General features: G+C 46.1%; 8 non-coding genes across 8 annotated transcripts; 4 read left to right on the plus strand and 4 right to left on the minus strand.

Moving 5' to 3' along the window:
* The first annotated feature begins 1,835 nt into the window (after positions 1-1,835).
* TRNAK-UUU (transfer RNA lysine (anticodon UUU)) lies at positions 1,836-1,908 on the plus strand. The gene has a single exon. It is a non-coding gene; the product is annotated as a tRNA-Lys (tRNA).
* A 1,511-nt stretch (positions 1,909-3,419) lies between these two features.
* On the minus strand, positions 3,420-3,480 carry LOC112423618 (U7 small nuclear RNA). Its single transcript, XR_003014106.1, has one exon. It is a non-coding gene; the product is annotated as a U7 small nuclear RNA (small nuclear RNA).
* Positions 3,481-5,017: 1,537 nt separating this feature from the next.
* On the plus strand, positions 5,018-5,090 carry TRNAF-GAA (transfer RNA phenylalanine (anticodon GAA)). The gene has a single exon. It is a non-coding gene; the product is annotated as a tRNA-Phe (tRNA).
* A 1,004-nt stretch (positions 5,091-6,094) lies between these two features.
* On the minus strand, positions 6,095-6,167 carry TRNAK-UUU (transfer RNA lysine (anticodon UUU)). Its single transcript has one exon. It is a non-coding gene; the product is annotated as a tRNA-Lys (tRNA).
* Positions 6,168-9,700: 3,533 nt separating this feature from the next.
* On the minus strand, positions 9,701-9,783 carry TRNAL-UAA (transfer RNA leucine (anticodon UAA)). Its single transcript has one exon. It is a non-coding gene; the product is annotated as a tRNA-Leu (tRNA).
* A 376-nt stretch (positions 9,784-10,159) lies between these two features.
* On the minus strand, positions 10,160-10,245 carry TRNAR-UCU (transfer RNA arginine (anticodon UCU)). The gene is given in 2 exon segments: positions 10,160-10,195; positions 10,209-10,245. It is a non-coding gene; the product is annotated as a tRNA-Arg (tRNA).
* A 238-nt stretch (positions 10,246-10,483) lies between these two features.
* On the plus strand, positions 10,484-10,556 carry TRNAV-UAC (transfer RNA valine (anticodon UAC)). Its single transcript has one exon. It is a non-coding gene; the product is annotated as a tRNA-Val (tRNA).
* A 294-nt stretch (positions 10,557-10,850) lies between these two features.
* Positions 10,851-10,923, plus strand: TRNAV-UAC (transfer RNA valine (anticodon UAC)). Its single transcript has one exon. It is a non-coding gene; the product is annotated as a tRNA-Val (tRNA).
* The last annotated feature ends 13,165 nt before the right edge of the window (positions 10,924-24,088 follow it).

Genomic DNA, 24,088 nt, shown 5'->3' on the forward strand with positions numbered 1-24,088 from the left:
CTCAGCCTCCCGAGTAGCTGGGACTACAGGCGGGGGCCACCGCACTCGGCTAATTTTTGTATTTTTTGATAGAGACCAGGTTTCATCATGTTGGCCAGGCTAGTCTCAAACTCCTGACCTCAAGTGATTGGCCCGCCTCGGCCTCCAAAGCGCTGGGATTACAGGCGTGAACCACTGCTTTGGCCAAGCTGCATTCTCAAAGGTGTAAAGGGTAGCAGTATATACCACCCCAAAATATGCCACTCCGGCCTAAAGATTATTTTGCGCTAAAGGCAATTGGGAAGAAGCTGATTGAAATAAAGCTCCGTAGCCTCCCCCTATCTGCCTAAAAGCAGGATATATATTTACAAAGGCATTCTTCCTCCCTTCTCTACCAGGAAGGACAAAAGTTGATAACCTAAGACAACTTTAGACCCTTAACAGCTTGGAGACGGGACCAGCGGAGTATATTTAACAAGCTTTAGGAACCTGCATTTATCTACCTAAAATTAATTTCCTAGTTTGCTGTCCCTGGAGACCCGAGGTCCTTTTCTTTTTTTTTTGTTTTCTTTTTTTCTTTGAGACAGAGTCTCGCTCTGTCTCAAAGCGTGCAGGCTGGAGTACAGTGGCACGATCTGCCCCCCGGGTTCAAGCGATTCTCCTTCCTAGGCCTCCTGCGTAGCTGGGATTACAGGCGCGCGCCACCACGCCCGGCTAATTTTTGTATTTTTAGTAGAGACAGGGTTTCACCACATGTTGGTCAGGCTGGTCTCGAATTCCTGACCTCAGGTCATCCGCCCGCCTCGGCCTTCGGCCTCCCAAAGTGCTGGGATTACAGGAGTGAGCCACCGCGCCCTCCCTTTAAGGTCCTTTTCCTTTGTATTGTCACTTCTCCAAAAACGTGTTGTTCTTCGTTGACGATGCTGTATAAAATGGAGTTCTCAGCCACACCTTTGGAATTACTCATTCCCTGGGTATGTCCCACACGTTAATACACTTCTGTTTGTTTTTGTCTTCATTCTGTCTGTTGTTACAGGAGTCCGGCTGATAACTCAAACTGGTAGAGGGAAGATTATTTTTCCTTCTCTACAGGTGCTTGGAGTCAACGAGGGGAAAGGAGTTCAAAGGAAGGTGACATTTCAGTTAGCGATGGGACAGCACGTGCGAGGCCTAGAGAACTGAAAGTTCTTCATGTCTGTGGGCAGAAAATAGCTGCGTGTAGAGGGAAGAAGTGGGAGGGGCGGGTCGGCTCGCGCGCTGCGACTGAGCTGCGCGTGCGTCGAGGCCGGGGCCGTGGGGGCGGGGTGGGCTCGGAGCGCGCTCACCGGATCGCCGGAGGGCTGTGGTTACCACCCGTCATCTCTTTTCAGCTAATGTGCTTCGCGCTACATTTTGGAGGTGGGCACCTGGGATGGGGGCAAGGAATCACGAAGTGGCGTCTTCTCGGAAAGGCAGCCTGATGTCTTTAAACACTGAACTGTGGTCTCTGACCAGATGCGCTTTGGGTTCAGGGCTAAGACACGCGTAGGCGGTGCACACAGTTCAATTCGTGGGCGGCTTTTTCTCTCCCCTGCTCGGTTTTGCAGAACTGAGGGTTCGCGTTTGCCAAGCAGTCTCTAAATATAAGGAGAGCGTGCTTTATTTAACAATCTGTATTCAGCTGCCGAAGAACAAGCTAATCACCCTTCTTCCCCACGCCCGACTTCGCCTCCTCCCAGTCCTCGCAGGATTTCTGCCTCGGAATTGGATTGGATCACACACAAAAGAGCCCAGTAACTCGTCCATCACCCTGCCCATTAGTTCGCGGCATAATGATAACACAGTCTTCATTAATGGAAGCAAAGCGTCTTTCGTGAGCCCGGATAGCTCAGTCGGTAGAGCATCAGACTTTTAATCTGAGGGTCCAGGGTTCAAGTCCCTGTTCGGGCGGCTTCAACTTTTCTTCATTAAAAGAATGAGAACCAATTTTAGGGTCTTTTGTTTGTTAACCCACTGCAAAAGAAGGCAATCAAGTCCTGGATTGTGTAAACTGCGACCCCAATCGCTTATAGGAGGGTAAACCTGGGGCCCCTGTGGGGATAGGCCTTTGTGCAGAGGTATACGGGAAACTTCCAGTCCATCGCTTTGGGGGCTGCAATAGGCAGATTATTCTGTAGTCAGCCGCTGAGCTGCTGTATCCCAACAGCGGATTTATCAAAGGACCGGTCCCCCCGCCCCCGCAGTGACAGCCTCTCTTCGCTCACCTGTGACGGCTCCTGCTGACCTTCCCTCTTGGGTTCTCTCTGATTGGGTGCCTGAGGAATATGGTTGGGATCCTGCACCTTCCTAGCCCTCCTTACTACCTTAGGAAAGAGTTTTCTGTATCATAAAAAGGAAGAGATGATCATCTAGAAACTGAAGCCCCAAACAGAGCCATTTCCCTCGTTAAAACAGGTCAAATCCACCCCCGACTCCCCTCTCAAAAATGTGATCTGAACACAGGAAGAAGTTGAGGTGGAGACAGCAGCTTCTGTTGGTGGGAGAAAGAGGGTGCATATTAAGAGACAGCGTATTCAAGGGACCGAAATGGGAAAAATGAAACGTTAGTTCTCCCCTACTACAAATTAAAAAGGGAAACAGGTAATCCCAGCACTTTGGGAGACCGAGGCGGGCGAATCACAAGGTCAGGAGTTGGAGAACAGCCTGGTCAATATGGTGAAGCTCCGCCTGTAGTAAAAATACAAAAAAATTAGCTGGGCGTGGTGGCTGGCGCCTGTAATCCCAGCTACTCGGAAAGCTAAGGCAGGATAATCACTTGAACCCGGGAGGCGGAGGTTGCCGTGAGCTGAGATCACGCCGCTGCACTCCAGCCGGGGCGACAGTGCGAGACTCCGTTTCAAAGAAAAAAAAAAAAAAAAAAAAAAAAAAAAAAAGGCGGGGTGTGGGAGAAACATCCGGCTCCTGCAGAGGTTTTTGAAATGTAAGGTAATCAAGGTGAGCTAATTTTCCCTGTGAGATGAAAGGACCGGTTGCATCCCTTGCTTGGTTAATGATGGAGCCTTCCTGGCTTCATCCAGGCAACAGAAGAAAGTCGGTCTTGATCTCCTCATTGACAGGATGGGGATGTGGGCTGAACGTGTAAGAGGCTGCCCTCTTACCTGGTGGACTATGGTGCCCAGTGAGTCCTGATTAGTGGAGAAAGGCCAGGATGGAGACAGCACCCAATCGTGAGGCAGGGCCTTCACCCTGCCCACAGGAATGCTCTACCGTGGTGCACACAGATCCCAGCATTACCTCCCCCTTCTCTAGAGCTCAGCTTCCCCTGCAGAAAGGGAATAATAATAGCTTCCATCTCATAAGCTTGTGATAATTAAATGGCATAACAATGCATGTACTGTGCTTAATAGCCTAAAAGCAAGCATTCAAAACACGGTAGCCATTATTATAATTATTGTTTTTATTTTATTTTCCTCTGAAAACCAAAAAACCTGCTAAACAAATTCTAAAAGAGCTGTAACACTGTTACCATAATTCTTAAAGGGTTTTCTATCTAGGGATGAAACAACAGATACATATTGTAATAGGAGAGGAACCATTACAAAGAAATGTGTGCCCAATATGCCCATATTCAGGTGACTTGAGTTGATTGGTATGTGCTGGAGGGACAGCGATCCTCGCTGCTCGTAGGAAGAGTGGGCTGGGTGGGCGAGTCGAGTTTCTTTATTGCGGAAAGTAAATCACGGGGGTCAGAAGGCATTCCAGGGAGAGAAACAGGTAAGTTTCTCGAATTTTTCTCCTTCTTCCGGAGGGAGTCCCTTCGAAAGCGATCAGTTCCACTTTTGGCTGTCTTGAAAAGAGGAATCTCTTTACTCCAACCAGTTTCTGAACGAGCAAGAACGGACCAGGGTGGGGCGAGAGGACAAGGGTGGAGAGCTTTGGGTTCCCCCAGTCTTTCCTCCTTTCCTTCCTCCAGTTCATTCCTTCTCCAGCCATGGTGTTCAGCCTTTGATGCTTTGGAGCCTCCCAAATAGTTCTGGGTGATTGGTGGCACATTAGTAACTCATTTAAAAATTTGTATATTATCATATCAATTAAAGGCAGGCGTGGGGGAGGACGGGATTGAATGCAACACTGCAGATTCCTGCTGGACACACAGTAGGTTCTTAGAAAGCGGCGATTCTTACTCTTATTAGGGCTCTGGGAAGAGAGAAAGCATGAGAAAGGCAATACAATGTGGCCTAGGAAAAGGCAGAACGCTAAAGTTTCCTCACATGAAAGGAATTAATTTTCTCACTGATTGTTCTTAAAACCTCAGGGCTAAAAATAATACAGTTTGGAAGGTGAAATGAAGAACTAAAAGGCTGGAAGTGGGAGGAAACAGGATTTTTTTTTTTTTTTTTTTGAGACGGAGTCTCGCTCTGTCGCCCAGGCTGGAGTGCACTGGCCGGATCTCAGCTCACTGCAAGCTCCGCCTCCCGGGTTTACGCCATTCTCCTGCCTCAGCCTCCCGAGTAGCTGGGACTACAGGCGCCCGCCACCTCGCCCGGCTAAGTTTTTGTATTTTTTTTAGTAGAGACGGGGTTTCACCGTGTCAGCCAGGATGGTCTCGATCTCCTGACCTCGTGATCCGCCCGTCTCGGCCTCCCAAAGTGCTGGGATTACAGGCTTGAGCCACCGCGCCCGGCCGGAAACAGGATTTTTTTGTTTTTGTTTTTGAGACGGAGTTCCGCTCTTGTCGCCCAGGCTGGAGTGCAATGGCGCCATCCTGGCTCACTGCAACCTCCGCCTCTCTGGTTCAAGCGATGCTCCTGCCTCAGCCTCCTGAGTAGCTGGGATTACAGGCGCTTGCGACCACGCCCGGCTAATTTTTTTTGCATTTTTAGTAGAGACAGGGTTTCACCATGCTGCCCAGTCTGGTCTCGAACTCCTGAGCTCTGGTGATCCACCCGTCTCAACCTCCCAAAGCGCTGGCATTACAGACGTGAGCCACCGCGCCCGGTTTCATCTTCTTTTTTTTCTTTTAAATTTCCTTGACAGGGCGGGATGTTCTCATGTCCTTGCCGAAATAGCTCAGTTGGGAGAGCGTTAGACTGAAGATCTAAAGGTCCCTGGTTCGATCCCGGGTTTCGGCAGAGCTTTTGTTGGCTTAACCGCTTTGAACACACAGGGCTATAGTCCACTTCTTAGCCTCTCTGGAGGCTCGCCTCCCTCCCCAGTCCCCTTGCACGTTTGCACCTACGCCGTACACACCCAGAGACAGCTGTTCTCCTTGTCTCCTAAGCGGGCACCAACTAATGAGACGATAGTATTTAGTAAAGTGTAAGGATGCAAAGAATAAGCTTCTCAAGAAATCAGAAGGCAAAGTCATTATGAGGATGCATAATGAGCTTAAGCCTTTCAAAGGAATCAGAAGTCGTAGAGCGATTTCTTCCCAGTTCCGTAATCGCCCTATTTATACTATTGGATGTTAAATGGCAATACGTGGCACAAGATTTTTTATTGAGGTGGCCAACACTCCTGTTTCACAGGAGGAAGGTCTTGGGTTTGATCACCAGTGTAGTCAGCTCTCTGGGGCTGCACGTTTTTTTCATCGACTACAGACATGAGGACAGTGTCCAAAAGCATTAGTCTTTACCGCAAGAGACACAAGTCAGGGGCCCACCGGAGCATGAAGAATCTGGTGAAGGACTGTGTCCAGTTGTAGATGTAGGAATCTTGTGTCTTCACTTGTCTTCATCTGAAATATTTCTTGAATCTCAGTTTCCTCATCGCACTTTCAATAAAAGTGCCTGAAAACATTCCTCGGTGCCAAAAACTGCACAATTCTTGCCAAGAATATTGCTATTGTGACTCTGACGACAGGTGTGTTAATTGATCTGTTTTGAATATAAAATAAACGCAATTTAAAAGAAAGAATATCCTAAGACAAAGCAACGTATAAAGGTTGGAAAAGAAAAGCCTGATGTTGGAAGAGAAAGTTTCTTGGCACTTTCCACATGTTTCACTTTTTCCAGCAAAAACCCACTAGCAAGTTTTGGTTTCCCTCAAGGATGGGGCAACCCAAACGAATTTTGCATAACGCTCCTTTTGCTCAACCTCGCCCAAATCCATTTATGTTGGAAACTAAAATAGCATCCGCCCGAACAGGGACTTGAACCCTAGACCCTCAGATTAAAAGTCTGATGCTCTACCTACTGAGCTATCCGGGCCCCTAAAGAAATGCGTTTGCCTAATCTATCCACGGGAAAGTAGGCCACGTGGCCACATTCTTTCCGCCATTACAATTCTGAGACTTTTTGCTGATTTCTTTTTTTTTTTTTTTTTTTTTTGAGACGGAGTCTCGCTGTGTCGCCCAGGCTGGAGTGCAGTGGCCGGATCTCAGCTCACTGCAAGCTCTGCCTCCTGGGTTTTTACGCCATTCTCCTGCCTCAGCCTCCCGAGTAGCCGGGACTACAGGCGCCCGCCACCTCGCCCGGCTAGTTTTTTGTATTTTTTTAGTAGAGACGGGGTTTCACCGTGTTAGCCAGGATGGTCTCGAACTCCTGACCTCGTGATCCGCCCGTCTCGGCCTCCCAAAGTGCTGGGATTACAGGCTTGAGCCACCGCGCCCGGCCTGCTGATTTCTTGAGAGGTGAACCTGCAAAATTGACATTGAGCAGGGGTTCAGCAAAATCGAGTCTTCATTTCTCCTTTTCTCCCATCACAGACAATAAAGACCCAAAAAGTAACCGCCTGCCTGACCTGCCCCGCGCCCTAAGGGGAATTTCCCACGAGGAAATCCCCCCAGATTTAAGGCATTTGAGCGGGCCTCCGGGTAAACAGTGGGATTTCTAATTCCGGTTTTGGTCTTTGAGGAGTCAGTCCTAGAGCTGCTTGTGGGAGAAGCAGTGATGAAAAATTAGGTTTCCAATAATCGATTAGACATTTATTGAGTGCATACCGCACTCTCGGAACTAAGCAAGTACTGGGGCCGCAAAGACCAAGTCTCGGCCCTCAGTGGAACTGGAAGACGCGCAAAACAGAAGCCCCCAGTCACGCACTTTGGTGGTGGGAGGCCAGCCTTTTCGGACACCGGAGGACTTGGTCGGCACCCGAAGTAAGAGCCAAGTTTTCCAGGGGTTGATCATGCCTGAACCGAGCTGTGGATAGCGACTGGGCACCTGAAGACTTGGAAAAAGAATTTCTAGCCGAGGGAATAGCAAATGGAAAATGACAATATTTACTAACCTTGGGCATCTGACCATTTAGCGGAAGCTTCCATTGAAAGATTTTGATCAGGCAAGCTACAGGATGGATTTTATCTTTTTAGGGAGTCTGATACCTTGGTAGCTGGGTCTCAGACGTATCTAATTAGTAAATTCTATAATTCGACCTGCTTCTTCGTAAATTCTTTGCCTTCTCATTTCTTAAGGCATTGGATCCCTTCAAAGAGAATTCAGCCGGACGCGGTGGTTCACGCCTGTAATCTCAGCACTTTGGGAGGCCGAGCCGGCGGATCTCGAGGTCAGGAGTTAGAGACCAGCCTGGCTAACAAGGTGAAACCCCATCTCTACTAAAAATACAAAATTAGCTGGGTGTGGTGGCACACACCTGTAGTCCCAGCTACTCGGGAGGCTGAGGCAGGAGAATCGCTTGCACCCGGGAGGCGGAGGCTGCAGTGAGCCGGGATTGCCCCACTGCACTCCAGCCTGGGTGACAGTCCACTGTGGGGGAAACGATAAGATTCCGATTTTTTTTTTTTTTTTGAGACGGAGTCTCGCTCTGTCGCCCAGGCTGAAGTGCAGTGGCCAGATCTCAGCTCACTGCAAGCTCCGCCTCCCAGGTTTACGCCATTCTCCTGCCTCAGCCTCCCAAGTAGCTGGGACTGCAGGCGCCTGCCACCTCGCCCGGCTAGTTTTTTGTATTTTTTAGTAGAGACGGGGTTTCACCGTGTTTGCCAGGATGGTCTCGATCTCCTGACCTCGTGATCCGCCCGTCTCGGCCTCCCAAAGTGCTGGGATTACAGGCTTGAGCCACCGCGCCCGGCCAAGATTCCGATTTTTAAATAAAGAAATACATCAAGAGAACAATCGACAAAGGTTAAAAAGCCATATGGGAAGAGGTTATGTTAAGGAAAAAAAAAAAAATGTGCCAAACAATGTGAATGGCATAATGATCGTGAAGAAATTGAAATATTTATGTATTATGTATATGAGAGTATATAAACATATATCCTTTAATACTACATATAATTATATATAAATGTTCCTTGCATATACATAGAAGGTCTATAAAGATAGAAAACAACCTGTTAAAATGACTACATCTTGAGGAATGGCAATGAAACCTATGAGAGGACGTTCTGATTTTTTTCTTTTTCTTTTCTTTTTTTTTCCTTTTGTCGCCCAGGCTGGAGTGCAGTGGCGCGACCTCGGCTCACTGCAACCTCCTCCTCTAGGGTTCAAGCGATTCTCCTGCCTCAGCCTCCCCAGTAGCTGGGACTACAGGCGCCCACCACCATGACCGGCTAATTTTTGTATTTTTAGTAGAGACGGGGTTTCACCATGTTGGCCAGGCTGGTCTGGAACTCCTGACCTCACGTGATCCGCCTGCCACGGCCTAGCAAAGTGCTGTGAAAAATATGATTTGTTATTAATAAAATATTCCATGCTTCTGGGATGGCATAGGTGGCACCTTAGATCAAAGCTTCCTTTGAAGTTTCTCTATAAAGAGCCAGAAGAGAAGGGTTAAATCACACACTTCCTCCTCTGGGGGACTCCCTCCATGCCTCATTGCTTTGGATGGGAGTTGCTGGTATTGAAAAATCACAAATTTGACAGGTACGGTTTTCACAAATGAAGATGCGGATCCCTACACATCAGATGGCCAGTCTCGGCTCAAGGAAGAAAACTAAAACCAGACCCCTTGGAAACCAGCTGCCTGTGCCTTGTGAGGTCAGTCCCACGGGTTATTAGCCTTTGGCCTGTTTCTTTCCAAACCTCTGAACCTCCACTTTTTTTTGAGACGGGAGTCTGGCTCTGTCGCTTAGGCTGGAGTGCAGTGGCGCGATCTTACCTCACTGCAACCTCCGCCTCAAGCGGTTCTCTTTCCTCGGCCTCCTGAGTAGCTAAGATTAAAGGCACACGCCACCATGCCCAGCGAAGTTTTGTATTTTTAGTAGAGACGGGGTTTCACCATGTTGGCCAGGCTTGTCTCGAACTCCTGACCTCGCGATCCTCCCGCCTCGGCCTCCCAAAGTGCTGTGATTACAGGCGTAAGCCACCGCGCCCAGCTGTCTGCTTGTTTTTAACCCATATTTTTCTTCTGTCACTTTGTCATGTAAGTGGTATTGGGCAGTGGTCTCGATTGTAAGGCTCTTGTATTTTTTGTTTTACTTGAAAAGAAAAGAAAACCTGCCTGCATCACCACAACCCCAGTGTTTAGAACAGTACGTGGCACGTAATAGGAACTCAAGTAATAACTGTCGACTCGGAGTGAACGTTTTTGCAGCACAATGGGTCTCTCTCTGTGTGCTCCCTCACCCCCATGTAGTATAGCTGGACCCAGACGTTTTCTTTTCTTTCTTTTTTTCAGACGTTTTCTTTCTACTTTTCAAAATATAAACTATGAAGCTGTCGCCATGTTTAAGGTTTCTGGCAAAATGATATTAACTATAGTTATTATTATCTGGACGCCTAAGATTGCAAAATGGATTGCCAAGGATTAGGAAAAAAGGTTTTTGCTCGGAAAAACAACTAACCTTTACCAGAAGTGGGGTTCGAACCCACGCGGATATGAATCCATTGGATCTTAAGTCCAACGCCTTAACCACTCGGCCATTCTGGTAATTGATGAAACGACGGTTTATTTTAAGGCAACTCGGGTAACACTAGGCGACTAAAGTTTTAGAACAATTTAAAATTACTTTTATTCCTGATATAAAAGAATAATATAGGAGAAATAACTTGGTGACTTTGATTACCTTTCCCTAATTTCTTTATCTCGTCACCAGAAACTGGGGCCACATAAAAGTGAAGGAGAAAAGGTTAGATAGAGGAGTGGGATTCTTAACGCCTTCTAGTGAAGGGACATAACCAGGAACTGCAATTAGCTGCAATTCACATCCTTCTGGAAATTTTAAATGGTAGATGTTTTTCGTTTCATCTATTTTATATCCATTCCCTCTGCCTAACTTTCCGTTTGCCCTCCTTCAAACAAAAAGCGACTCTGGTGGGACTCGAACCCACAACCTTTGAATTTCTCTAACTATCTAGAAGTCCAATGCGCTATCCATTGCGCCACAGAGCCAGACACGTACAACCCCTCCGCGATGAACACATCAGGGGAGGCACTTTCTTTCCACGAGTAAGTGTGAAACCTTTGCCTCTAAGGAGAGTGTGGGTAGGAATTACACTGGAAAATCTGTAATTCTTGTGTAAGTTTGTCTCTCTGTTCACGATTGCTGAGCAGTAAATCCGTTTCAGTCCATGTTGCTAACATGTCTTTATGCAGAATTATTAAATCCAGACGTCAAAACTCTGCACGCGGTTCCATAGTGTAGCGGTTATCACGTCTGCTTTACACGCAGAAGGTCCTGGGTTCGAGCCCCAGTGGAACCACGACATGGTCTCCAATTTCTTTTTTCTTTTCTTTTCTTTCCTTTCTCTAAAATGCTTAGTATTAACATTTTGCGAGCCCAATCTTGGGTTTTGCTTCAGGAAGCTGGAGACGCAGACATTTCTACAATGTTTCTGCGCGGTCGTCTTCCTTTGAACACTGGAAAATGAGGAATCCTTTTGAAAGTTTTTCTCTGTGCACAATCGCCGGATGTCAAGTCCACATAACCATTTCCCGGTGCCAAAACGTCTTTTGGAACAGTTATTAAATCCTGGAGAAGCCATTGGTTCTTGCGAGGTTCCATAGTGTAGTGGTTATCACGTCTGCTTTACACGCAGAAGGTCCTGGGTTCGAGCCCCAGTGGAACCAAGGGGTATTACCTTCTGTTTTGTGAGCCAGGTGTTGGGTTTTGCACCAAGAAGCTGGCGACGCACCTGTGCTTCACGGGTTTTCTGCGGCTTACTCCCCGCCTGCTGCACCAGCTGGGTTCCTCTTAGCGCGCGGCCCGGAGTCGGCCTCCGAGGCTGCCCCCGTGTGGCGCCTCTCTGGAGGTGCAGGCGGTTCCGCTCCACGGAGGCATCGCTCACCCCTGCGCCTGCGCCTTTCCACTGCCTGGCCAGCCGGCTTCTGGGTTCCTGGGTGTTGCACCTTGGCTCACCTACCTTCTTCTAAGCCTTGCTTGGGCCATCTCTAAAAATTGCTACCACTAAGTCGAAGGACATCACGAAGGCCACGCCCTGTTTGCTGATTACCTCCAAGTTCACTGCCCTCATACTGCATTTATTTAAATTAAAAATGCTTTTTGAGGCCCGGCGCAGTGGCTCACGCCGGTAATCCCAGCACTTTGGGAGGCCGAGGCGGGCGGATCACGAGGTCAGGAGATGGTGTCCATCTTGGCTAACACGGTGAAACCCCGTCTCTACTAAAAATACAAAAAAATTAGCCAGGCGTGGTGGCGGGAGCCTGTGGTCCCAGCTACTCTACTCGGGAGGCTGAGGCAGGAGAATGGTGTGAACCCGGGAGGCGGAGCTTGCAGTGAGCCGAGATAGTGCCACTGCACTCCAGCCTCGGCGACAGAGCGAGGCTCCGTCTCAAAAAAAAAAAAAAAAAAAAAAAAAAGCTTGTGAAAAAATTGATCATGCACAGAATTCAGAATTCCCCATGTATTTCACAGTGATGTCTCCGTCCCATCTTTCAACGATTAGCTGTTTCTTTTGTGACCCTTCAGAAAACGTCTATGCATTCACCAGTATACATGTATATTTACTTTATAAGCCACTTGACGGTTTTTGTACAAAGGTAACACACATAGGTACCGCTCCCATTTCCTCAACAATATTCTGAAAATCTTCCTATTTCGTTCATACATCTTGGCTTATCCTTTTACTTCCTGTGTTTGGATATATCACAGTTCTTTATGCCTTTTGATGAACACTTAAATTGTATCTAGTCTTAGGAACAAGGCTGAGCAGATTTCCTTGTTTCTTGGTTTTAGATAGGGCAATATGTAAAATAATCCTAGCAAAACCTTGAACAGGCACTTACATGGGTAGCTAATTTAATGTTCACCATGACTCTATTATTATTTATCCCGTTTTACAGACGAGGAAGAGGAAGCATAGTGAGATTAAGAAATGGCCCACGGTTACACCCCTGGTCAGGGACAGAACACAGTACCAACTCAAGCAAGAAGAGGGTTGCCTTTTTGTCTTAGAAATTTAATTGATGGCTGGGCGCTGTGGCTCACACCTGTAATCCCAGCACTTTGGCAGGCCGACGTGGAAGTATGGCTTGAACCCAGGATTTCAAAACCAGCTTGGGCAAAAAAGCGAGACGCCCTCCGCAAACCCGTCCCACCAACCTCCCTGCTGTCCCCACCAAACCCGCCACAGCTCCTTTCAAAACAGTTTGTATCAAATTACACTCACACCAATATGAAAGCCCTTGTTCCTCCTGTCTCTCTCAAATGAAAATAATCGAATTTTGAGTCAGCTAGAAATGGTATGTGTGTTTTATTGTGAGTTAGGTTGAACGTTTTTCATGTACTTAAAAGCTTCCTTTCTTCCATCTGTTCACCTCTTTTGTTCAATTTTCTAATATATATATTCTGTTAATTTGTGTTTAAATTGGTTTTTAGGCCTGGCGCAGTGGCTCACTCCTGTAATCCCAGCACTTTGGGAGGTCGAGGAAGGTGGATCATGAGGTCAAGAGATCGAGACCATCCTGGCCAACATGGTGAAACCCTGTCTCTACTAAAAATACAAAAATTACCTGGGTGTGGTGGCACACACCTGTAGTCCCAGCTACTCAGGAGGCTGAGGCAGGAGAATCGTTTGAACCTGGGAGGCGGAGGTTGCGGTGAGCCGAGATCGGGCCACTGTACTCCAGCCTGGCGACACAGCGAGACTCCGTCTCTAAATAAATAAATAAATAAATAGATAAATAAATAAATAGGTTTTTAGGTGTTCTTTGTAAATTCAGATTTAGGATATATTTTGCAAATGTATCCAGACTTGCCATTTATCTTTTGATTCTATTTTTGATATTCTGTGCGATGCAGAAAGTAAACATTTTTATGAAGTCAATTTCATCATCTTTTTGGGGGTGGGTGCGGGAGAGGGGCTTTTAACATTTCCTGCCTAGAAAATACTTCCTCACTTTGAAATTATACTTCAAAAATTATGCTATATTTTCTCCTGATTGTTGTACGGTTAAACGTTTTCTAATGTTTCAACCTTTTGTCAGAGGCCTTGGAACCAGAGCAACTCCATCTCGAATAGGGGCTGGGTAAAATAGGGCTGAGACCTACTGGGCTGTATTCCTGGGAGATGAAGGCATTCTAAATCATAGGATGAGCTAGGAGGTTGGCACAAGATACAGGTCAAAAAGACCTTTCTGATAAAACAGGTTGTGGTAAAGAAGCCGGCCAAAACCCACCAAACCAGGATGGTCAGGAGAGTGACCTCTGGTGTCCTCACTGCTCATTATATGCTAATTATACTGCATTAACATGTTAAAAGACACTCCCACCAGCACCATGACAGTTTACAGATGCCATGGCAATGTCAGGAAGTTATCCTATATGGTCTAAAAAGATGAGGAACTCTCCGTTCTGGGATTGTCCCTGACTTTCCCAGAAAACTCATGAATAATCCACCCCTCGTTTAGCATGTAATCAGGAAATGACCACAAAGATGGACAGCCAGCAGCCCTAGTGGGCTGCTCTGCCTATGGAGTAGTGATTCTTTATTCCTTTGCTTTTTTTTCTTCTTCTTTTTTCTTTTTTGTTTTTGGTTACGGAGTCTTGCTTTGTCGCCCAGGCTGGAGTGCAGTGGCGCAATCTCGACTCACTGTAACCTCCACCTCCTGAGTTCAAGTGATTCTTCTCAGTAGCTGAGACTACAGGCATGTGCCACCACACTAGGCTAATTTTTGTATTTTTAGTAGAGACAGGGTTTCACCATGTTGGTCAGGTCGGTCTCGAACTCCTGACCTAGTGATCCACCCGCCTCGGCCTCCCAAAATGCTGGGGTTACAGGTGTAAGCCACCGTGCCCGGCCAACGCCTGGCTAATTTAAAAAATTTTTTATAGAGACAGAGTCTCGCTATGTTGCCCACTGTGGTCTCAACTTCTGGGCTCAGGCAATCCTCCTGCCTCAGCTTCTCAGAGTGCTGGGATTACAGCCATGAGCCACTACACTTAGTTTGTTATTTATTTTTATTTATTTCTCTCTCCTACTCCCAGGTATTCTTAAATAAAAGATTATCACAAGAGAAGAGACAGACTGGGCTTAACTCCAAATGTGGTAGAGACAGCTGGGAATTTACAGCCAAGGAGCAGAATTGGGGTGGGGTGGGGTCAGTGGATGGAAAATTAGGAACAGGAGACATCCAGGGTAAGGGGATTCTGGGTACACTGAATTAACAGGATTCTTGCTGAGGGTGGACCAGGGTGATCAGATATCAAGGGTCAGAGGGATTCTTGATACATTGAATTAGCAGGATACTTAATAAACCTGGACTGTCTGCAAGCTGAGGATGGAACTGAGGCCAAGGTCTAGGCCTAGTGGAGAAGAGGGCTCAGAGAAGCCTGACTGGTGTTTGGTTAAGGACGGAATGTGTCAGTGCCCCAGTTGGTCCCCATTCTGTGATTGGCATGTGGTTCATGCATATCTAATTAAAAGTGTTTCTGAGAAAAAGACCTTTTTAATATTTAAAAAATTGATCTTTCTTGTGAAGTAAATTTAATTCAACCTCTTTTGTAATTGATTTTTTTTTTTTTTTTTTTTTTTTTTGAGATGGAGTTCTTGCTCTGTCATCCAGGCTGGAGTGCAATGATGCAATCTTGGCTCACTGCAACTTCTGCCTCCCGGGTTCAAGCAATTCTCTGCCTCAGCCTCCCAAGTAGCAGGAGTTCCAGACCAGCTTGGGTAACATGATGAAATCCTATCTCTACTAAAATACAAACAATTAGCTGGGTGTGGTGGTGTGCACCTGTAGCTCCAGCTACTCAGGAGGCTGAAGAACAAGAATTGCTTGCACCTGGGAGGCAGAGGTTGCACTGAGCCAAGATTGTGCCACTGCCCTCCAGCCTAGATGACAGAGTGAGACCATTGTCTCAAAAAAAAAAAAAAAAAAAGATATTAACTTTTAAAAAGTAGATAAGTCAAAGGATAAAACAATTAGAGTACAAAGTAAAGAAACACTCTTTTTAACTTTTGTTGCCAAACATCACTTCTTGTAAATCCTAATTTAACTCCTCCTGCTTTCCACTCTGTTTTAAAAAGAACATTTAAAATAAACACCACTTTGGGTACCGACAGGCTTCTGGATGTCTCTTGTGTTCTGCAAACTGCCTAAAATGAAATAGCCCCCTGCTTTGTTAAGGTATAACTTACGCACTGTAAACTGCACATATTTCAAGGATATAACTTGATGAGTTTTGACACAGACGCACTTAAACACACACACCTGTGAAACTGACGCTACAATTAGGGTAATGAGTATCTCCATTATCCCCTAAACCTCATGCTCCTGAGAACTGCAGAACTCTTGGCATATAGCTCTGTCCAAACCCCTGAACTAGACCAAACTCTCACATGGCTTCTAGCAGCATAAGGCTGTGTCCTTAGAATGACCCCAGCCCCCCCCACCCCCCCCCCCATTAAATGCCTGCCTGAGTAAGCTCAATACTACCAGGAGAATTTACGGTTTGTTTTACCCAAACCCTGACGATAGGCCCCTGACCTCCCTTACTTAAAGCATTTACAAAAAAGGGCTTACGATTGTGAGCATGTATCTCTTAGAACTCAGAAATGTCTTTGTGAAGGACCTGGGAGCCGTTCCTTTGAAACGTAATCATCAAAAAGGATGAAGCCTCTGTCTTCCGGTCTCTGTGGGAGGGCGGAACCCTAACTTGGATAATTGCCAGCTAACAGACACAGCTGGCCTCATCGCATTGCTACTGATGAACCGTTTGCAATTTTTCACTTCTCTGACTCTACTGAGACCTCACACTCGCCCATTCTTCATTCATTCTCCCTGTAAAATGCTCGAACCGCCTCTGCACAAATCACAGTGGAGCCCAGCTCATTCCCCTACTGTCAGTAGTTACTGAATAAAATCTGTTTTTTTTTTTTTTTGGCCGGGCGCGGTGGCTCACGCCTGTAATCCCAGCACTTTGGAAGGCCGAGGCGGGCGGATCACAAGGTCAGGAGATCGAGACCATGGTGAAACCCCGTCTCTACTAAAAATAGAAAAAAATTAGCCGGGCGCAGTGGCGGGCGCCTGTAGTCCCAGCTACTCGGGAGGCTGAGGCCGGAGAATGGCGTGAACCCGGGAGGCGGAGCTTGCAGTGAGCCGAGATTGCGCCACTGCACTCCAGCCTGGGCAACAGAGCGAGACTCCGTCTCAAAAATAAAATAAAATAAAATAAAATCTGTTTTTGCTGCTTTAACTAATGTCCCGCTGTGTGTATCTTTGACGTGCCTTTGTACACCTTCCCTCCATGTTCTGCCCATACTGAGGCCAATGTCTGGTCCTGCTGCAAACCACTGACCTCTCTGGATTTCACAGTACTTTAGCTCTCATTGTTTCATCAGAGCACAACTCCTATGATCTTCCCTTTGAAGTTCAAGCAACACAAAGCGAATTTTCTAGGCTGACTCCCAATTAACTATTAATCCATCAATAACTCAGCGAATGTCATCATTTTCAAACATTTTTAGTTTTTAAAAGGCCAGGTATTTTCTTCAGAGTAAATATTTAAAAGTATTAAGGAAAATCAGAACACAAGATAATGCATACAAGTTTTTTTTTTTTTTTTTCCTTTTGTGTTGAACTATAATTAGAAGTAATAGGGTATAGAGAAAAGACACTTGGAGGTCATGAATTTTGGATGCCAACCTTGCTACCTTCATAGAGCAATGGTAAAATATTTATGTTTTCAAACTCCTGCCTCAGCCTTCCAACGCGGTGGGATTACGGGCATGAGCCACTGTACCTAGTCACGAGAAAGATTTTTCACAAAATGTGGAAAGAAGGGAGGTCTTTCTTAGCTTGGAGTTAGCTGTAACATTCAAAGATTTAGAAATTCCCAAATGTAAAGAAGGAGCAAGCAGGTTGAAATAGTCAGTTTTTCGCACCTTAAATCACAGCGGAGGGCTCCTGTCCCCAGGGACTTCTGTTAGAAGGAAGCAACCTGTTAGTAACCCCTGAGGCTCAAGGGCCTCTTCTTGCCATTCCGGGATCCAGTGGAAAACGCCATCTCACCCCTGCAGATGCCATTCTGAATGTAAATGTGGTTTGTTTGTTAAACAGATTACTTGGCACCAATATATTCACAGGTCCGATTTGTCTAGAAATAAAACTTTCGTTTTGAATGTGGTGTATGCAGCACTTCACTGATACATATATTATGAAATTCTTTTTTTTTTTTTTTTTTTTTTGAGACGGAGTCTCGCTGTGTCGCCTAGGCTGGAGTGCAGTGGCCGGATCTCAGCTCACTGCAAGCTCTGCCTCCCGGGTTTTTACGCCATTCTCCTGTCTCAGCCTCCCGAGTAGCCGGGACTACAGGCGCCCGCCACCTCGCCCGGCTAGTTTTTTGTATTTTTTAGTAGAGACGGGGTCTCACCGTGTTAGCCAGGATGGTCTCGAACTCCTGACCTCGTGATCCGCCCGTCTCGGCCTCCCAAAGTGCTGGGATTACAGGCTTGAGCCACCGCGCCCGGCCATGAAATTCTAAAAAGATGAAATCTATGATAGATCCATATTAGTACATTTGACTCAGGCCCAGAGGTGCCAGTTCTGAGAAGACCTTGGTCTGGCTGGAGGATTAAAATTGGATTTCTCATGAGGCTAACGGAGCTTAAGCCTTGTAGCCCCTTATTTGTGGAGCCCAAGGCCCTGGGAAGACCCCTAGCAATATGCTCACATGGTCACATGTTTTGTAGAGCTTGCAATAGTAAAATATTATAACCACAATCAGCTAGGGCTCCTGTTTCTACTCTGACCTCCCTTCCATCACAATTTTTATTTTGGTGGCTTTAGAGAGGTCACAGGCATTTTGTGGATCTTGTTAAGGTGGGGTTGGGTTAGGATACACTTATTTTGGATCTAGCAGCATGCATTTATGTGATTTGCAGTCACTTCTGTACATTAACATCAAGATTTTCATAGGTCAGTAAATGATAGAAGTAGGATTAAAATTGAGTTTGACATTCATATGCTTAACAGTTAATCAATAAGCCTTGGATACCTTTACTTGAAGGTATGCTAATGTCTTCCCAGTCAACTTCCAACATTTGACCCCAGTTCCTACCTTCCTACCTGGCTCCAACGCTTTCCGTTCCTTTCTTGGTTTTTCTTTTTTCTTTTTTGGTTACTGCCCTGCCCATACAGTGCTCTCCTTCCACACTGAACTTTGCTGGACCATGTCTGTGCCCCTGCTCTTCCTCGGCCCCAGATGGCCTCAACCAATTATATTTATGCTGGTCCTTATTCCATTTTTATTACTTTAAATTGAAATATTAGCAACAGGCCAGGCACAGTGGTGCAGACCTGTAACCCTAGCACTTGGGGAGGCCAAGGTGGGTGAATCACTTGAGTCAGGAGTTTGAGACCAGCCTGGCCAACATGGTGAAACTTCGTCTGTACTAAAAATCTAAAAATACAAAAATTAGCAGGGTGTGGTGGCAGGTGCCTGTAATCCCAGCTTCTCCAGAGCCTGAGGCAGGAGAATCGCTTGATCCCGGGGATGCAGAGGTTGCAGAGAGCCAAGATCATGCCACTGCTCTCCAGCCTGGGTGACAGAGCGAAACTCCGTTTAAAACAACAAGAAGGCCGGGCGCGGTGGCTCACGCCTGTAATCCCAGCACTGTGGGAGGCCGAGGTGGGCAGCTCATGAGGTCAGGAGATTGAGACCACCCTGGCTAACACGGTGAAACCCTTTCTCTACTAAAAAATACAAAAATTAGCCGGGCGTGGTGGCGCATGCTTGTAGTCCCAGCTGAGGCAGGAGAATCGCTTGAACCCAGGAGGCGGAGGTTGCAGTGAGCCGAGATTATGCCACTGCACTCCAGCCTGGGTAACAGAGCGAGACTCCATCTCAAAACAAACAAACAAACAAAACGACAACAAAATGCAATACCAGCATCAAGGAAGGTAAAATAAAACTGAAAACAAGAAAGATATTGATGACTAAGGGGTTGATGATTATCATCAGTTCATGGAGTGTTTAGGATTATTCAGTGCTCTGGCTGGGCTCGGTGGCTTACACCTGTAATACTAGCACTTTGGGAGGCCAAGGCAGGCAGATTGCTTGCGGCCAGGAGTTCGAGACCAGCCTGACCAACATGGCGAAACCCTCTCTCTAGTAAAAAAAAAAGTACAAAAATTAGCCAGGCGTGGTGGTACACGCCTGTAATCCCAGGTACTCAGGAGGCTGAGGCAGGAGAGTTGTTTGAACCTGGGAGGCAGTGTTTCAGTGAGCTGAGATCATGTCACTGCACTCCAGCTTGGGCAACAGAGTCTGGATCCAGCTGAAAACTAATTTGTGTCTATATTAGCATTTTCATACTTGGGGAAAGATATCCAATATTGGAAAATAATTCAGAACATTTTTGAGTGGTGGAAATAGAACACAGGGAATGTCAATCAGCAAAGAAGAGAACATTGGTTTCATTTTTGTTTAACTTTTATTTTAGGTTCAGTGGGTACATGTGTAGGCTTGTTACATGAGTAAATTGTGTGTTGCTGGGGTTTGGTGTACAAATGATTTTGTCACCCAGATAGTGAGCATAGTACCTAATAGGTAGTTTTTTGACCCTCATACTCTTCCCACCCTCCTCCCCTCAAGTAGGCCCCAGTGTCTATTGTTCCCATCTTTGTGTCCATGTGTAAATCAATGGTTAGCTTTCACGTATAAGTGAGAACATGTGGTATTTGATTTTTTGTTCCTGCATTAATTTGCTTAGGATCATGGCCTCCAGCTGCATCCATGTTGCTGTAAAGGACAAAAATTCATTTTTAAAAATGGCTGCATAGTACTCCATGGTATATAATGTATCACATTTTCTTCATCCAGTCCACCATTGATGGCCACCTAGGCTCATTCCTGGTCTTTGCTACTGCGAACATACAGGTGCATGTGTCTTTTTGTTAGAATAATTTATTTTCTTTTGGGTATATACCCAGCAATGGGATTGCTGTGTCAAATGGTAGTTTTGGAGAACATTCATTGCTAAAGGAGCTTCTGCATTAATAAAACTTGTTTACAACAAGCCCATGAAAAGTTTGGGAATAAGTGGGAGTTGCCTTCTATGACGATTGTCTTCTTGGCCAATCTTCTTTGGGCACTCTACCCTAATGTTCTATCTCATGGGACCCAGTCCTTCTAGTCTACTGTCATCCTAATCCCAGGGTTTACTCTGATCATTTCGCTCTTCCTTTAAGTTAAGAAAAAATTTCCCCCATCTCCTTCATTCTGGTTTGGTTCTCTGTGTGTTCTAAGGGTCTAGTCATATTTCCAGCAAACTTTTTCTTTTTTTTTGAGACAGGGTCTAACTCGCCCAGGCGGGAGTGCAGTGGGGCATTCATGGCTCACTGCACTCTTGACTTCCCTGGGCTCAAGTGATCCTCCCACCTCAGCCTCCTGAGTAGCTAGGACTACAGGCGTATGACACCATGCTCTGGTAATTTTTATATTTTTTGTAGAGATGGGGTTTTTCCATGTTGCCCAGGCTGGTCTGAAACTCCTGAGCTCAAGCAATCCACCCTCCCCGACCTCCCAAGGTGCCGGGATTACAGGCATGAGCCACCGCACCCAGCCCTGTCGCAAACATTTTTATGTATTAAGAGAATCCTTTTAGAGACAAAGTCTTAATCTTTGTAATGTAACCCAATTGTGATTTCTTAGCAGTGAATCTCACATATGGAAGAGATCACTACAGTTCATTCTTCATATTTTCTTCTTTCTGGGAGCAGAGTTTGATTTCATTCTCCAAGCTCCCTTGCAGTTAGGTGAGGCTATGTGACCAAGGGCTGACCAATGAATGTGGTCATAAGTAGTTCACTCCACTTCCAGGACTGTCCCATGAAGACACACCCTTCCCTTCCCCATAATTCTTTTTTTTTTTTTTTGAGATAGAGTTTCGCTCTTTTTGCCCAGGCTGGAGTGCAATGGCACGATCTCGGCTCACCGCAACCTCCGCCTCCCGGATTCAAGCGATTCTCCTGCCTCAGCCTCCCAAGTAGCTGGGATTACAGGCATGTGCCACCACCCCGGCTAATTTTGTATTTTTAGTAGAGACAGGGTTTCTCCATGTTGGTCAGGCTGGTCTTGAACTCCCGACCTCAGGTGATCCACCTGCCTCGGCCTCCCAAAGTGCTGGGATTACAGGCGTGAGCTACTGTGCCCGGCGCCTTCCCCATAATTCTTAATTATCTCTCCCTTTCTCTATCTGCTGGCTGCGTGAACAGGACTATGAGGATCTAGAGAATGTGGAGCCCAAGACAGCACGAACATGTCCAGGCGAGGTGTCTCATGCCTGTAATTCTAGCATTTTGGGAAGCTGAGATGGAGGGATCATTTGAGCCCAAGAGTTTGAACCAGCCTGGGCAACTTAGTGAGACCTCATCTCTACGAAAAAAAAAACAAAAAAACAAAATTAGCCAGACATGGTGGTGCATGTCTGTAGTCCCAGCTATTCAAGATGCTGAGGCAGGAGAATCACTTATTCTTAATTCTCTCTCCCTTTCTCCATCTGCTGGATCATGGACAGGATTCTGAGAATCTAGAGAATGTGGAGCCCAAGACGGAAGAAACCTGCATTTCTGAATGACAGTGTGGCACTGAGGCCTCTTTCCGCAGATCAGCATTGGTCTGTGACATGAGTAAGAAGTAAACTGTTGTTGTGGCTAACTGCTTAGACTGTGGATGCTTTCGTTGCAATGGTTGGCCTACTCTGATTGATAAATGTGTGCCAGCTGCTTTGGCTTGAGCTTTATCATAGTGGGGATCACAGGACAGTGAAGTCAATAGATCTTAGCAGAATATCAGTTGGATTGTCAGAGAAATCTCCTAGCATTATCCTTGTCTCTTTCACAACAGAGACTGGCAAATTCTCAGGTTCACTGATTAAACGATCCTGCTTTTTATACCCTTTCTTTACCTTTTAATAGATTGAGTGGCACAGGTAAAGGAGTGGTGAGATCCCTATGTACAGAAACAATGGGAAATTTGGGTCTGGCTAATCCTGCTATATAATGGGCAGTCAGTTGCTTCCCATGTGAGAACTTGGCATCTGCCTTTGCTCATTTTTTTCCCACACAATCAAAGGAGCTGTCCACAGCCTCAACAGTGATTCTTCTTTATGAACACTCTCACTAACAGCATTATCTCCTTCTCCTAGGAGGAAATTATGTCCTTGAAGTGAATTGGGGATTCTCTCTCCTCAACAGAAATCATGGGCTTGCATTGTTCAGGTGGTCATAAATGGAGTTATTCTTCCCAACTTTTCTTTTAAAGGTCCAGTGCCAATATTCACCCCAAGAGTGTATTACACCATGGCTACACTGAGTTCATGGTTGCACAAATGTGGCACAATCTCGCTTCATTGTCTTCCTTTGCACATGCTGGTTTCTTTTTGTCTTTTCTTTTTTTTTTTTTTTTTTTGACAGGGTCTTGATCTGTCGCCCAGGCTGGAGTGCAGTAAAGTGAACATGGCTCACTGCAGTCTCAACCTCTTCTGCCTCAGTCTCTCGAGTAGCTGGGACTACAGGCATGCACTATTATGTCTGGCTAATTTTTATTTATTATTATTATTATTATTTTTGAGATAGAGTCTTGCTCTGTTGCCCAGGCTGGAGTGCAGTGGTGCGATCTCGGCTCACTGCAAGCTCAGCCTCCCAGGTTCATGCCATTCTCCCACTTCAGCCTCCCCAGTAGTTGGGACTACAGGCGCCCACCACCATGGCTGGCTAATTTTATTTTTGTATTTTTAGTAGAGACAGGGTTTCACTGTGTTAGCTAGGATGGTCTCGATCTCCTGACCTCGTGATCTGCCTGCCTCAGTCTCCCAAAGTGCTGGGATTACAGGCATAAGCCACCGCGCCGGGCCTATTATTATGATTTTTTGTAGAGATGAGGTTTCACTAAGTTGCCCAGGCTGGTCTTGAACTCTTGGGCTTAAGCGATCTCTCCACCTCAGCCTCCCAAAGTGCTAGGATTACAGGCATAAGACACCTCATATGGACATGTACATGTTGTTTTCTTTGTTTGTATTGTTCTTTTCTTATCTTTTCCCCCTTGAAAATGTCTACTGGCTGTTAAATGTCTTTGGAAACTCTCAAGTAACATCGTGGCAACAGTTTCCCTAGCACTTTATTTATTTTTTATTTTCTTTATTTCTTTTGAGATGGAGTTTTGCTCTTGTTGCCCAGGTTGGAGTGCAATGGTGCGATCTCAGCTCACTGCAACCTCTGCCTCCTGGGTTCAAGTGATTCTCCTGCCTCAGCCTTCTGAGTAGCTGGGATTACAGGCATGCGCCACCACGCCTGGCCTATTTTTCTTTGTATTTTCAGTAGAGACTGAGTTTCTCCATGTTGGTCAGGCTGGTCTCGAACTCCCGACCTCAGGTGATCTGCCTGCCTCAGCCTGCCAAAGTGCTGGGATTACAGGCATGAGCCACCACGCCCAGCCTGTTTATATTTTTTAAAAAGTATTTTGGGTTATGCCTCCAGGATGGTGACTACATGTAATCTTTTTGCAGCAATCTGAATCCCAGTACTTTCAGGCATATAGTGTATGTTCTATAAAAATTTGTGGAATGAATAATTGAAAGTGAGTAGGGAAAGACTTGAACGGATTTTGTCTTAAAGCAGTATCATCCACGTGGTCCCCAGCACATACTATCGAACAACTTCTTTTAGGACTCGATGGTAGCCATAGGTATCTCTTTATTTTGGGCATGAACATGCTCTTTTCCCATTTTGAGAAAGCGAAATTTAATGTCTATTTTAAAATATGGGTACTATC

The sequence above is a fragment of the Macaca nemestrina genome, chromosome 12 (assembly GCF_043159975.1).
Source record: "Macaca nemestrina isolate mMacNem1 chromosome 12, mMacNem.hap1, whole genome shotgun sequence".
Lineage (NCBI taxonomy): Eukaryota > Metazoa > Chordata > Mammalia > Primates > Cercopithecidae > Macaca > Macaca nemestrina.